Source organism: Vespa mandarinia, chromosome 19 (genome assembly GCF_050613455.1).
Source record: "Vespa mandarinia isolate Hongniang chromosome 19, ASM5061345v1, whole genome shotgun sequence".
NCBI lineage: Eukaryota > Metazoa > Arthropoda > Insecta > Hymenoptera > Vespidae > Vespa > Vespa mandarinia.
Window position 1 is genome coordinate 1,397,501 of NC_140828.1, and position 5,435 is coordinate 1,402,935.

The following is a 5,435-nucleotide window of genomic DNA, read 5'->3' on the forward strand; positions in this document are numbered from 1 at the left end:
CACCCTCCTATCAAATCCCGTTCTGTGAAATCGCTTCTTAAAAAGGACGCATTTAATCGGATCTATTTATTTATTTACTTACTTACTTACTTGCAAATAAAAACAATCTATGGAATTAGATACATATATTCCTCGATCGCGTACAAATTTTGTAAATTAATGATTGAATAGTCAACAAAAAAAAAAAAAAAAAAAAAAAAGAAAATATTTAATTATTAATTGATTTATACAAAAGAGAGAGAGAGAGAGAGAGAGAGAGAGAGAGAGAGAGAGAGAGAGAGAGAAAGAGAGAGAGAGAGAAAGAGAGAGAGAGAAAGAGATAGTTGTCGGTTTGCTGGCTTTTTGTAAGTCCTGTCAAAACATTTTACGGTGTCTCGCGGCTTCTTAATGGGCTGCTAACGATAACGTAAATCATGACTCGATGATCGTCGGGAAAACTAATGACCGAGCTTATCGTCGGTTTCTTCTCGATACGTCGGTCAATTATATTCTCGCGAGGGTTCGCGCCGAGAATCAACCTGAGGGGAGGGAAAAAGTTTTGACAGGATCGATGACTAAATCGTATAACGTAACGGCGAGTCAATAATTTTACCGGCACGTGGCGTTCGCGTGGAGAAGATCGACGGCTCCTGCTCTGGTCCATGGATAACGATCTTAAAGAAGAATGAAGGTGGTGGACCCAGAGAAAATCGCACGAAAGAAATCATCGAAAGAAAGAGAGAGGAGAAAGGTAACAGGATAAGACGAGAGAGAAGGGATGAGGAAGGGTGGGAGGGGGAGGGAATGGGCAAGGAGGGGAAGAAGCAGGAGAAATGAGGCTTACTTTCGTCTCCTTCCCATTCGTACCAATGCGAATTCATTTATGCGATATATATCTATATACATATATCGACATGACACCATCTTAAAGGATGACGAATCGTCACACAGCAGCTTCTTTCGTTTGTTCGTTCGTTCGATTCAAAAAAAAAAAGAAAAGAAAGAAAAGAAAAAAAATGAAACAAAATCGATTAAAATAATGACGATTGAATTGTAACAATGATAATGAAATTGGCCATAATAAATAAAGAGATTTTGAAGGGATCGAATACTTCTTATTTATCTTCTTTTTCCTTTTCTCTTTTTGTTCGAGTATTATCGAAAAAAAAAAAGAAAGAAAAAAGTAATATCCAAGAAGCAATTGTATACGAACGAAAAGAAAAAAAGATGAAGAAAGCAAAAAAAGAATCGTATAAGCTAGGCCAACTTCATTATCACCGGTGTAATTAGCGAAACGAATTACGAAGGATACACTAACGTTATATTTTGAAGGTAATACGATGAACATGCGAAAGCGAACGAGAAAAAGAGAGAGAGAGAGAGAGAGAGAGAGAGAGAGAGAGAGAGAGAGAGAGAGAGAGAGAGAGAGAGAGAGAGAAAGAGAGAAGGGGAGAGAGAAAGAGAGAAAATCGACCTTGTTTCTTTTTGCTTCTGTTCGTCTCTTTGAGAAGAAAGAACATAAAAAAAAAAATACATAAATAAAAAAAGAAAAAATAAATAAATAAAAAGAAGAACAAGTTGTTTTTAGATCTATCGGATCAAGTTGTTAAAGGACCCGAACTTGTTCGCTCGCTCGATGATTAACAGCTCCGATCTTCTCTTTTAATTACTTACCGCGCAAAAGAAATTATCTTATCCAATATGCTAACTGAATCGAAACGATGCTCTATGTCGACATACTCCGGTTGTTATCTGTACAGACAGAGAAAAAAAAAAAAAGAAAGGAAAAAAGAAAAAAAAATGAACCGGACGTGTTGTCCATGAACAAGAAGATTCTGTGCATCGATTTTCTCTCTCAAATCTTAAACATTAATATATCCTTATAATCCAAGTTTTATAGTTCGTATTTCATTAAATTTCCTTTTTACAAGCTCCTTTCTGATTTATAATTATATAATTTTTTCGTAAGTAAAAATTTTAGAAAGGACTAAAGCCAATAATTAACCATGCGAATTTTGATTGAATTTAGAAAGCCATATTATTAGTGGCTCAACCAGTTCTTGAATTAGATCATGTTAAAATAATTATTTGATTGTAAATAAGACATCGATTGCTCTTTAATATTAAGGTATTACTATTTTACTACCTTAAAACACCTATTATATAAAATCATATTATTATTGTATATCTGTTAATATTATACATATATATATTTATTATATATATATATAATTTAAAAAAAAAAAAAAAGAAAAACGAAATCAACCGTGAAACGAAAAAAAAATTTTGTTCTAATCGATTATCGAGATCAGATGAAAATTTATGAATCTGTTTGACGTCAATCTACCTAACTACCTACCTACCTACCTAAAAGAAAGAAAGAGAACCCATTAATCATTTTTTTGAAACTCTATTCCTACCACAAATATCTATATATCTACTGATGTGTAATATATTATATTTAATCGAATATTAAAAATAGAATTATATAAAGATTATATATTATATTTTATTAAATATTATTAAGAATATAATAAATAATAAAAATAATTTCATCTTGTGTTAAATTAAAGATTGTCCTATTTTTTTATTTGTTTCTTTTTTTTTTTTTTTTTTTTTTTTTTTTTTTTTTTTTTTTTTTTTTTTACATTATATATATCTCATTATATATATATATATCTTTGGATAATTTAAATGGCACCTGTAAACATAAAACATCTAAAACATTTTATAATTAAATAAAAAGCGATCGTAATAAACTGCAAATTTTATATTATAAATCAACTGTCACCTGTAAAAATAAAAACATTTCAATCACTTTATAATTAAACAAATAAAAAATAATATTCTATCATTATGTAAATATATCAGCAAAGTCACCTGTGAAAATAAAACGTCTGAAACACTTTGATATTAAAATAAAAGTAATCAAACAATTAATATGCAAATTTTATATAAAATAATCTTATGTTAAAAATATAAGGTATTAAATAATTTAAATATATTTTTCCATTTTTAATGGATGTTTTAATAAAAGAACAAGATCACGATCAGTATCGTTTAACTAAATATAATCTATCCGTCACTAAGGGGTTTGTCTTCTTCTTGTTCATTTGTTGATAGATAAAAGTAGATCGCGATTAAATAGACTAAGCACGAAGATAGCAATGGCGTCTAACATAGACCACACATCGCATACTTTTCTTCAACGAAATCGGATAAATTAATGCCCGATTTCACCACCACTACTGTTTGCTGCTCGCAATCGAGCAAACACGAAGAGCTAATTAATTGCACTGTTAATTAAACGACTCTATACGATGAAACAAGAAGACCCTGGCCTGATAGAAAATAATGAAAAATTCACAAGGTAGAAAAAAGAAACGATACACACATGTAGGATAAACCCCCTGCGCTACACACATACACTCATAAGTAAAATCAAAAGATTCTAATTATGATCACTTTTGCTCGTTTAAGATCAAATTACAGCTACGAATTAGAACCAATCGTCGATATAAAAACCTTTCATTTTCGAACCCGATGGGAAAACTAAAATTTAAAAAGGAGAAACTTGAAATTTTTTTCACTTACTACTTAAGAAATTCTGCGATGGCTCCGAAACACTCGTCCTACATCTCTTCCCCTTGACGTAGGTCTAATGATGTCGTAAAATTTGATTGTAATTATCGTTGCATCGATGAAATCGTTGATCGATCTATAATAAAAAAAAAAAAAAAGATTAATTATATGTTCAATATAAACGGTATATTAAAATTAATTAATCGTGATTAATTATAATGCACAATATCAAATATGTTAGATGAATGAAAATAATTAAAAAAAAATATATGATTTAAATAACGAACGAGAATTAATGATTAGAATAAATTAAAATGTTTTGTAATTTTATTAAATATGTGTACTCACATGTGATTGTATCCAAGCGAGGTTTTACATTCAGGCTGATAATTAAATGAAAGGGATGAATTTTTTAATTTATATTTTCAACCATTATACGATATTTTTTACAACGCTATGATTCTAATTAATGTGACGAACAAATTATTTTAACAAAAACGTTATACGGTTAATTTAGGATTAATTTTTTAACACGACCGAAAATAATTTTTATTAGGCGGAAACAACACTGACTCTAATTTAACGCGAAAGAAAAAGAAAAAAGTAAAATAAAAAATGTACCATTAAATCATTTATTTGTTGTAGCAAGCTATAGTATAATTCTGTAATAATAATTATTTTATAATATATTATTTAATATTATTATTAATTGATTCATTACTGGGAATTTGTATTTTAATTAAAAATTTTAATTTATTAATAAACGTATAATATTAAAAATATAAATTTAAGAATAAACGTATCTATAAACTTGTTCTATTTTAATTGAAATTTGCAATGAAAATTTATCAAAAATCATTCAAGTACTTTATCATTTTGTTATACATTGTACAACTTTATAATCAATGAATGAATGAATGAATTAATTAATTAATCAATATTTTATAATATATTGAACGTCAGCCATTAGCTCGGTAGTACTTGCGTTGAACTATAAAAAATATATGAACACCGAAAGCAATACCGATTACCAGATCTCACCACATGGAGGTTGCTGCGTATGGAGATCCATTTATTACATATCATAAAAAAAAAAAAAAATATATATATATATATATATATACATAAAAAAAAAATTTCATATAATACAAGATTTAAAATATATTAAAAATTATATTTCTGCGATTAAATTTTGATTAAAGGAACAAATCGCAATGTATAACAATATTTAATAATTTTCTTGATCATGAGAATATTTACATTAAAATATTCATCTATCTCGCATGAAAGTCGAATTTGTGAATTTGTCATAATGATCTAACTTCTAATAAGAATCTAATCTACCTTCGACAATGCTTTTTTTGTTTTTGTTTTAAAAACGATATTCCCAGAATACATCAAATGCAAAGTAATAATATACATACATATATATATATATATATATATATATATATATATATATTATAAAATTTATAAAAATTAAATATTAAATAATAAATTATTAATTATTAAATATTAAAATACTAAATAAAAATAATGAATCATTAAAATGTATGAAACGCACAAGATATGTATGAACTATGATAAATGTATTCCAGTAATTAATGTAGAAAATTCGAGAAAATAAACAGGTTCGCATACGTCTGAACTACCGTATATATGTATTACGTATAAAATATTGCGTGTACTTACTTACGTGTCTTAAAACTAGATTGACAGTGGCCTTGAGTCGAGCTCGAAGATCGATTGTTTTCATTCCTTTTTCGTCCTTTATTGTTTTCGTTTCTTACGAAAAAATTTCCTGGAAATTTATATATCGTCCCAAATGTATAAATACAGTATGTATTGTTTACCTAGCTCTCTCTCTCTCTCTT

General features: G+C 28.0%; 1 protein-coding gene across 3 annotated transcripts in view; it reads right to left on the reverse strand.

Annotated features, from left to right (window-relative positions):
• LOC118448008 (uncharacterized) overlaps positions 1–4,172 on the reverse strand; it is a 96,411-nt gene extending 92,239 nt beyond the window's left edge. For 2 of the 3 annotated variants that reach the window (XR_014983320.1, XR_004840065.2), the window contains exons 1-2: positions 3,910–4,172; positions 3,574–3,697 (exon numbers count right to left, since the gene is read on the reverse strand). The gene's annotated coding sequence lies outside the window, so the exon portion shown is untranslated. The remainder of the gene's footprint in view (positions 1–3,573; positions 3,698–3,909) is intronic. The other variant, XM_035880702.2, reaches the window with a different exon arrangement.
• Positions 4,173–5,435: the final 1,263 nt, after the last annotated feature.